The sequence below is a fragment of the Paramormyrops kingsleyae genome, chromosome 2 (assembly GCF_048594095.1).
Source record: "Paramormyrops kingsleyae isolate MSU_618 chromosome 2, PKINGS_0.4, whole genome shotgun sequence".
Lineage (NCBI taxonomy): Eukaryota > Metazoa > Chordata > Actinopteri > Osteoglossiformes > Mormyridae > Paramormyrops > Paramormyrops kingsleyae.
Window position 1 is genome coordinate 24,749,188 of NC_132798.1, and position 10,598 is coordinate 24,759,785.

General features: G+C 43.9%; 1 long non-coding RNA gene across 1 annotated transcript; it reads left to right on the forward strand.

Annotated features, from left to right (window-relative positions):
- Nucleotides 1-1,804: 1,804 nt before the first annotated feature.
- On the forward strand, nucleotides 1,805-5,052 carry LOC111839200 (uncharacterized). The gene is made up of 2 exons (XR_002837051.2): nucleotides 1,805-1,949; nucleotides 4,650-5,052. It is a non-coding gene; the product is annotated as an uncharacterized lncRNA (long non-coding RNA).
- The last annotated feature ends 5,546 nt before the right edge of the window (nucleotides 5,053-10,598 follow it).

The window sequence follows — 10,598 nt, forward strand, 5'->3', positions numbered from 1 at the left end:
TGTCATACTGCAGGCACTATCAGTTCCTACAGTAGGGATTTTATGATCTGCCACTCTTTTGAAACATGAAGGGACTCCTCAGCAGAAGCGCCAGCAAAGTGCCTTTCCTCAGTTTTCATCGCAGGTAATGCGACCGACCGCAGATGCCAGCTGTCATCGATAAAATGTGCTGTTACGCCCAGCTAGTCATGGCTCCTTATTGATGTCCAGTGATCTCCAGTCAATGAAACAGCTGTTGCTTGTGCTGCTTGTTCCGTTTTACATGCATTTTCTTCATTGCAAAAGCCATGCATTCTGGGCACAACGGTACCCTTTGAAGTTCAAATCTAGTGGGACCATCTTATTAACTGCATTTGTGCCTACATAGGTAATTGTTGAAAACCATATATGACGTCCCTCAGTTTATATATCAAACATATTTTGAAAATATAAATAAAGAATTAAAAAATATCTTTAGAGGGACAGGACATTGCTTCTAGCAAGAGTATAAAGGTATGTTGTATCATTTTAGATTCATTTAAGTGAACAGGAAGAAATTTCCATGTGGTTTAAAAATAAAGTTCAAATATATCTGAAAGTAAAACATTTTAATAGCTTCTCTAGTTTGATGGCAACATTTCCTTGTTATCATCACCATATTTTTGATAATGTGCTATTTTTGATATACTATTAACTCATATAAGAATGATCACACACTAGATTTATACTTTAAATGCTTGTTGCAATTCTTGTAAGGAATTTAGCATGCAAATGATGCCGCGATGAACAATAAATCAAGAGCATTTGGCGGTACATGCAAATGAGCTTGCCATTGTGCCTCAATGGAAATAGAAAAACTCATTTGCATGTGTTGCATTAAATGACGCATCCCGATATGATATTTACCTTAGCAGACAAGATCTGTCTCAGCCCTCAAGGTTGGTGCTGTTAATATTAAGCTTCATTGTAAAAACGATTTGCGGCGTTTAATACCAACAACTTGATAAGCAACTTTAATGTTTTGGATTGGCCTCCTTTTTTAGTAATTTCTGATGTTATACTTTGATGTTTCTGATATCAAAGATTCTTAAACTGGCTTCCAAACTCTATATCAGCAAAGATTTTGATTGCAATGCTTTTAAGACCTGCTGACGAATCCTGTGAACAGCACACAAAGCGTTTAGAATCGCTTGCAGGATTCATTTTATTGTGAGGAAACCGCTGCTATTCCAGTGGCGTAACATGGGTGTTAGAAATCATGCCAGTTTATGGATAAGAACCGAAACATCTGACAAGCGGGCTTAACTCTGTCGATTTTGTTAAACGCTGCCGTGAATCGTCCTGCTTTGTGAAATGTAATGAATGCCGTTTTAAAACGGTGTAAAAGTAAGGTGAGAGGTAACAGACAAAAAACGGAGCTGTGAATTTAACCGCCACTTTATTGAAATGAATGGTTGTGTGGAACAAAGGGCAAAGGTTTTCCGTACCTGGCAGTTTATGTAGCTCTCGTCTAAATCAAAATAGCCGCGCTTTCTAACTAATGCTTTACCGCAGTCCTAAATCTCCTCGACGCAGAGGAAAACAGTAACGTCTGAAAAGAAATAAGCACATGGATGACTACATCTCAGCGGCAGCATCGAGCTTCCTTTCATACTGACCTGTTTGGCTGCCGTGAAACAGACTAATTATCACATTCTCGGAGCGACTGTAATTAACAAGCTGGCCCCCGGAGCGGAAGTGTGAATGTTTCAGGTTGCGGATCTGTCTGCGGCTTCCCGCGCAAGCTGTCACGTTTGTTTGCCGACCGGCGCGCACACACCCCGCTGCAGATTTCCGAAGCCTGCCAGTGTAAATGAAAGGGAAAAACAATGTGGCGCAGCCCGGTGGCCCGATCGAGGGATGATACATGCTGTGACTGCTGCAGGAGTGACCCGGGGTGCACGGCCGGTGCTGCACCTTGAAATCTGAAGGTAACGACGTCCCAGATGTTAATACTTGCTTGTATTACAGACAGACCACTCCACAAGGCATGGAAGTCATGATGTGCAATACTATTTATCACTGTTGTTATTGGCATTGTTGTTCCTGTAAACTACTCGGCCAAGTGAATAAATCTAAATGAAAGTATCAATGCGATGGCTTGCAGGCCTGACACACCCAAAGGAATGAAAGTGGAGAGCCGCTTCCCAGCTGCCCAAAGCTATCCATTTGTTAGGAGTTCAAGCAGCCTGACTGCTACTTGGCTGATGTGGGGTTCAGTTCCTCCAAAGGATTGCTTTTTATTGAGATTTAACTATAATATCACAATAACACTTTTGTTAAATCAGACAAGCTTCAACCAGCATCTGTGTCCACAGTTCTGGCTGCGCTCTTAAAGCATATTTGTTTCATTTGTAAAAAAAGTCAATCTTTTTAGACCTGAAATTGTCATCCCGGCATGGATGCCTCGTAACAGCAGGTATAAGCAGTGGCCTGCCCAGGTTAGCAAAGCTGTGCAGCTATGCTGGAAGAACACAAGGCTTTGTATAAGCTGTTGCACTGGGAATGATTTTACTGTATCCTATATGACCTTGATGGAAGTATGATGGATAATAACTGTCTTCAGCTTGATCAACATGGTCCTCAACCTACCATGGTTATCAAATTAACATCTAGGTCAGTGGTCGTCAAATGGCAGACTCCACAATTGAAACGTCTAGTTCTCCCCTCCCCCTGGTTGGCAAATTTTATCATTGGGGACTGCCCCCCCCCCCCCCCCCCCCCCCCCCCCCCTCCACCCATCCTCCCAAGTTGGCCCTTTTTGCCGGACGCAATGGACCTTGGCTTTGTGTGCTGATGGAGTTTGACCCTCGGGGAAAAATAGTTGGGGACCACTGATCTAGGTCAAGGAGCCACACGACTTACTGACTGGGGAGATTTTGTTTCTTGCTTGTTTGCCTAACACTGCAATAAAGACGGCAAACAATGCTTCCAGTAAACCTCATTTACAAGCATGGCATAAAATTCCCAGTGGCTGTAGCAGCCAATATACCACACTGGAGAAAAAAAATGTTTTATGGATAAAACGTTTTGAGAATGACCCCCTCCCCCCCCCCCCCCGAGCTCCACTCGATGTTAGGGCACCCAGGCTATGATTAAGATTTTGCGGCAGTAGTTTGTTTTCTAGTAGTCTGTTAATAAGATAGAATTTTTAACTCTGAAAGCCTGGGGAGGCGGCCTGATTTAATGCCAACTCACTGGCTTATATGTGACGAATCACAGCAGCTCCAGTTCGCTGTCCATCCAAACCAGCTGGTTTTGTCTTATCAGCATTAAAGCAGCTTCTGTCACAGTGGCGTTTAAGGAATGCCTCTAGAACCGGCTGCGAGAGCTACATCCCCAGTGGAAATCATCGCACAGCACACGCTCATGCACACAAATTTCGCTTAATTGAGTGAGAGCGGCTCCATTCGAAGGTCAGCTCGGGAACGGCTTTAATATACATCTTGCGTGGGTACATTTGGACTGTAGCAGAATTATCCCTGTTAACAGGCATTAACTTTCCCAGTTTTTCGGTTTGGGAAGCTTCTAGAAAGAATCATAAGACCAGTAGAACCAAATGGTGATTATGTATCTGTCTGTCTATCTTGTGCCTTAATTAAGTTTAAACTTTGGAGTGAGAAACGGTACAAAAGTGTATTGAAGCTGGCGGCTAAGGTGGTGATGTGGTCTTTAATGAAGAGGCTGTTCCCACTGATATATTCATAGCACAGTCATATACCCTACCTCTTTCAGGCTATAACAGGCAATCATTTTGGGCGATCATTTGTTTATTCATTTTATTCATTGATTCTCTGATTATTTTTTTCTCCCCGCCGTGCGGCGCTTGATCATTGCCCCACAGGAGGGGCATGTCCCCATTTTTGAGGAATGGGTGCGGAGATTGCAATTGACTGGCTAAAATTACCGTCACACGTCACGGCGACACATGCCCGAGAGCCGGGGCAATGGCCGGTGAGAAGAGGAAGGATGGATAGCTCTTAAGATCTGACAATAAAAAGGAAAAATGTGGCTTCTGGAGCGTAAAATTAGCAATTACATTCCATGTCATCAGTAATAAGTATTTCTATGAGTGTTGGACAGTGAGACCGTAAATCAACCACTACACCTGTGTTCAATCAGGCAGTACAAGTGAACAGTACTGAGGTACGCTGTTAAAAACGTTGCCTCCCCGCGATAAGCAAGATGGCTACCATCTGTTAGGAAAAAGTTTTCAAAGGTAATTTATTTTTCAAGGCCTTTATTCTGACCTTGATCAAAAGGGGACAGATTTGTGTGAATTCACACTAGAGTCGTGCCACGCCATAGTGCCATATTTTGGTTTAATTAGTATTGAGGCAGAAAGTTTCTTTTTAAAAAAAAAAAATAAAAAATAGAGCATCAGGAGCACAAGACCCTCAAATATTGACTTAAGACATTTGAGACATGGAGTATGGAGAACAGACGCAGGCAGAATGAGGTTTTTGTAGCATTCAGGTAATATTTCTTATCAGAGCTACAAATTCAAGTCACACGTGCGTGTGTGTGTAAGCAAAAAGTTTCTTTCACTAAACAACCCTTTCACTGTTCACTGAATGGCCTTTGAAACATTTTTTTAAATTTTGTTTTCTGGATTGCACATTTTTCCTCAGAAGAACCTGTTTTGGCCTCAAGTGAAGATGTCTTCAGTTCATCTGCACTGGGGACTGCATCCTCCTTCATCACCACAAGGGGGACCGGATCGTCTCATTGCATTTCATTACTCCCTCCACCCCGGTGAAAACAACCATCTGCCCTTGTTCTCTGTAGGAAACGGATTTCAGTGTCCGCCCGCTTTCATTCGCCAGCCTTGTGACACATCTATCACAGAGATGAAGCGAATGTGAATTAGATGCATAGCCATTGAGATGCCTGCAGTTAATAATTTACCATTTGCTTATTGAAACAGAGACACGTACTGTTATTCTGACATGCTATTCCGGGTCCTGGAATTTGCATGCAGATGAATCTGAAGAGAACTAAAAAATGAATAAAAAAAATCTCACTCTCATCAAATTCTGATTTGTGCATTGTTGTTTATGCACTTTTACTTAAAACACAGGGTCCTCTGTTCTTGACACATGCAGTTCCTGGGTGTACAATCCAGTGTGGTTATCCTTGCAAATTTCTAAACTCCATAACCTTGATACAAGTGTTTCCATTTGAATCATGGGAGAAGCAGGTTGGTTTGGACAACCAGATGGTGGAGTGTTTGTTGATTGTTATATAAAGGATCATGTTGGCCATGGGATTGCATTGCATTGTTATACTGTACTTTTTTATGGAAACAATTCCAGATTCACAGTCTCCATAGGGACCCAAGGATAAAGCAGAAATGACTATGTGTGTTTGTGTGTCTCTGTGTTCAGATTACTTTTTTCGGGGAGTTTTCCTTTCGAGCAGAACCTCAACTATTTTGAGCTCCAGGGTTATTTAACTTTATATATGTTTCACTGCATCTGGGTTCCCTTTTATGCCTGTTGTGATATATTTGTCTGAATTAATGCAGTGTAAATGCTATCATAAATGCATCATTGTGGTTACAAACAGGCATTTTCAGTCAGGCTGTTTTTTTCCAGCAACACGCAACATCAGGTTGCATGCAGTCAAGGCACAAATGAAGGAAAGCGGCGGTCGCTCTCGTGTTCCTCCTCTCATTACTCCTTGGACTATTATGGTCAAGTACCCCAGGCGATTTTGTTTTTTTTTCCAGCTTATTTTCGAGCCAGTCGGTGTGATCAAGCCACCCGACCACAGAAATTCAATTTGTCTACTGCGACTCTGGCTCGTCCGTCACAGAAAACTTTAATTCAGTTCAGAATGACTCTAGTCGAGCTTACTGAAGATGGAGTTAAGCGGCGGAGTGGCAGGGGAGCTCTGCCGGCTGAGGCAGTGGTTTTCGGCAGCCGTCAGCCACAGTGAACTGGATAATTACCGGCTCCAGACCAGCATCTATCGAGAAATTTTAGGCTCCCTTTTGAAATCATTGACAGAAACCTCTAAAATTTGCGGGAAACCTGGATCTGCAGTTTAACTGGGCAATCACTAATATTACCATGTGCACAAAACGTTAATGAATGGGAAATAGAGCGGGGCTCACTCTCATGAAGGACCAGGTAGCATAAGTTTACTATTAACATTAGCTGACCCTAGTCTTCCTTTCAATCTGTTTTCTCCACTGCCCGTCTAGGTGTATTGCATTCCGAGTGGTTGGCTTCCTGTTACAATTTCATTGCCAGAGAGAAATTCATGAATCTAATAAATATGGATTATCCAACCATTTTCCATAACCACTTATCTAGAGCAGGGTCAGAGCAATCCTGGAGCCTATCCCAGGAAACACAGGCGCAAACTCATACACTAAGGGCAATTTAGACATTCTGGTTCACCTTGAAGCATGCTTTTGAACCGTGGTAGGCAAACAGACTACCTGCAGGAAACCCAAGCAAACTTTGGACTCCGAGCCAGGAGAGGGACTTGAACCCACAACCTGGGTGGTGTGGGACCACCATGCCGATGACCAAGCTGATTACAGAATACAACTGCAGCCCTGCATTCTGTGGATGTTTTAATCCACAACCAATGCACATATGTTCCCCATTCTGGCGTGTGTTGTGTCTATTCAAGCATTAGGAAACGTTGACCAGTCTCTAGCTAGCCTTAGGGCTGCTAATACTGTGGCTGTGGGAGTGGATAGGGCAGATGGCCAGGTCTTGCTATTTGCGATGGAGTCCACATCCTCTCTGGTGCATGTGGCGTTGATGATGGATGCATCATTGCCATGATAGGATGGAAAGTCACGGAAGACAGGGTTAGGACTGATGCGGTGACCCAAGCCAGGGTTCTTTTTCATATACCATGTCCATTACAGTAGAGTTCCCCACTAGAAACGTTGTCGACAGACATCAGCCCCTTTCATCCTGCAAAAATATCCAGCTCACTCTGCCACCAGGTCTGAGACCTTTGCCCCCAGCACAAAGCTAACAAGAAGAACAGTGCAGGGCTGAAAGATTAAAGGGTTTGTGAAAGAGAGTCTTCCTGAAACCTTCTGCAGCATGAGGCACATTTGGAAACTACTCCACTGTTTCCATCTTATTGCACTCTTGGGGAAAGTGTTTCTTACGTGAGGTAAATAGGTGCTGTCAGGTGAAAATACAGTCTTTAGTATTACTCAGGCGAGACGCTGCTTTTCCATTGATGAGCTGTCAGAGTACTGGATTCAAAACATTTCAGACTCCTTATAATTACCCACAATGTTATCTCTGAGGCTACTGAGCCCCAGTATGTCAGTAGTCCTTTCAAAGCTACAATCTAACCCTTAATTTACTGGCTGCCTTTAATTGCGTAGTTGTTCGTTCCTACAAAATTGTGGTAAATGTATCATCTACTTTTTTTTTTTTCCTTTTTTTTTTTTTTTTTTTACTGTTCCAAGCAAATCTGCAAAGATCAATGGCAGGTAATTGACCAATCAGAGTCAATTCTAACTGTGTGCCAGGGGACAATACAGCTAGTCCGTTGATAATGAATAAGACATTGGGCGAAGAATACCTAAGCCATGACCGCTCTATTAGCGCTTAGTATAAAATACATTTTCAGAGTATTTTGCACTTCATAGACAGTGCTTCCTTTCACAATGTGCTTTAATTGGGATTTTTTCCTAAAAAGAACTCTGTAAAGGTTTCCTCGCCCACAGAGCTGAACTCTGAATTGTTAGCAATATCCCCATGCACTGCGAATTATGGGCCAAATGGATCGTATATTCACTTAAAGTTGTCTCTCCCAATATGTCTCTGGTTCTGTTGGCTCAACATATAATCTAAAGAAAGATTATTTTTAATTGTAAATCGCTTGAGTAGATCTTCAGGTGGAAATATGCAAAACCGCACCAGATAAAGGTTTGGTGCTCATTTGATGCAACTGGTGCTGGGTGCACTCTGGGTCAAAGCCCATGAAAGAATCTAAGCAGAAATAGCTGTAGATTTGCTGGGGCAGTCAGAGTAAAGTGCACAAACACGTACATCGCCTTTCTTCTGTAAAGACGCTCACCTGGTACTCTGTCTTTGGGGTCACTGTGAATGTCAGCCAGTCCGCAAGCCCCTTCCACAAGATCTCCAGGATAGCGTAGCCATAGAAACGGGCAGATGAACCGCAGACGTGCCCGTCTGTGCCGCTGACTGGCCCTCCGGGGAGATTTAACCGATGCCACGGTGGAGCCTGCATCTACGCATCCTCTCTTCCATAACTATGGCACAGTGGAGAGACTGGGGAGGGGGACAGCTGGGGCGGAGGGGGGTGAGGTTATCAGCACGGGGAATCCAGTGGACGTTCACCTAAATCAAGCACAGCTCAGCTCGGAGCCCATGACCAGCGCTCAGGGTGAGTTACAGGGCTTATACTTCAGGGAGAAACCCTCTGCCGGGAACCTGAGCGCTTCAAGGGCACGGAGGACTGGGCAGCGCGTTTCAGATGATGGAAAGAGGGAGGAGGTGGAGGTTAATTACCCAGCGAACTGACCACGTTCGGACTTCAGTCCCTTAGAAGGAGAAATGGCTGAGGATCAGGTGGCATTTGAAGCCAGTATAAAATAACGGTGACCCGACGTGACCCAGATTTTGGCCGAAATAATCTCATCTCAACTTAGCTCTCCAGTGGCGAAGAATTTTCATCTCTTTAAAACCCGAGGTGGTCTCAGTCATCTTTACAGTGGCATTTACATTTATTTGCTGGGCTGATGCTTTTATCCAAAGCAAATTACAATTTTTACCCACTTCTGCAGCCGGATATTTCACTGGGCTAATTTAGACCTTTAAGTACCTCACTTAGGAGTACTAGAGCAGGTCCATTCATGGAGCTTAAGCCGGCAAACCTTCAGGTCCATTTCATTCATCCCGAGCTGCCTCATCTGTCCCTTACTCAAGGTATTGGCAATTTGTAAGATTTCTGTGGCTCAGTTCCATTAGGACTTCCAGTCTTTTTCATCACTAGGGTCCACTTCACTGTGCGCATCACTAAAAGCAAAGAATATATGCTTCCCCACACGCAATACTGCTCCTCAGGATGCATTTTAGTCATGGAGAACCTCCTTTTACACAGACCCAGTGTTTTTGTTAGTAGAATATATTTACTCGCAGCTGCAACTCAAAACGACGGAGTGAAGGTTTTTACCTGAAAATACCCATCCATCTATCCATTTTCTATACCTGCTTGCACTATGCCAGGACACGGGGATCCGGAGCCTTACAAGCCGAGGCAGGGAATAACCCAGGACAGCATCTCGAAACATTTGGAACCAATTTCATAACGCAAGGCTGTGTTAGTTCCTGCAAGTCAGGGACTGCCCAGACGTCGCCGTAGTTAAAAACAAAATCCAGCACGATGACGAATTAATTATCTCATTTTGCTGATGTTGGCGTTTTCTCTCGTTATTGGTGCATGTTTTTGTACACTTTTAATAATTTTGATTGTGATATTTTTGATATTCCATAGGTGACCAAGCAAAATAGGTTTCAAAATTAATCTCTGGAATCATGGAGGGCAGACATTTTCCCAGGAGTGCTATAAGTCTCAGTTAGACCTGGTGGCCTGTCATCAAAAGTCATCTATTCAGTGGCTGAAGGTTAGGGCTCTAAATCCACAGCCTGACAGGTGTAAGTTTCTGCCAAGACCGCCGCCTTCTTATTTCTTTTTACTGCAAAATCAATGAACTCAGTCCTTTGAAGTATTAGCTGTTTTTCCAATTCATTTATGATTTGAAACAATGAGGCCCTTGGACGTATAATAGCTCTAAGATATTGAATTTGTGAAGTCACTCAGAGGCGCCGCCTGGTCAATGCGTAATAGAGATGCTGGTAGAGATGCTGAAAGAGGTTGGGCCGCGGATCTAAGACGTGGAGCTGCAGCATTACTGGGAGGCCGCCGCACCCGCGATTAACATAACTGGCGAACATGCCATCCATCTGCAGGGCTGAAACAGGTCCGTGAAACTCCTCCAGTGAGAAGGGGACAGCACAGGTCAGCTTGTGGTGTGAGCGAGGTGCACATGTGATCGCTGTTAACTGTTTGCTAATTGCTAGCACTGTAGCCGCACACCTGTGGGTCGTTGTTGGTTTGATTCCGGCTCCCAGTTCCGTTTGTGTGGATTTTGCATGTTTGCGGGGGGTTTCCTCCCACATGCAGATACATTTCTGTGTGTCGTGTGATGGACGGGCACCCCACCCAGGATGTACCCTCCCTTCCTGGGATGGACTCCAGACTCACCAGGACCTTGGACCGGATAAGTGATTATGGGAGATGGATGGTTGTGTTCATTAAGTTCGGAATTGCTACGTAAGAAATGTACAGTGTGATTTGGTGAGACACCTTGCCAGTGAAATCATAAATATAAAATAAGACAGACAATTAAAAAACCTTTATTTGTCAGGGTGACCCAGTGGCTCAAAGTGGTAATTCCTGGTGTCTGAGTGTGTGTGTGTGTGTGTGTGTGTGCGTGTGTGTGTGCGTGTGTGTGTATGTGTGTGTGAGCAGGTTTACCTATCCTTATGGGGACATAATGTCCCCATAAC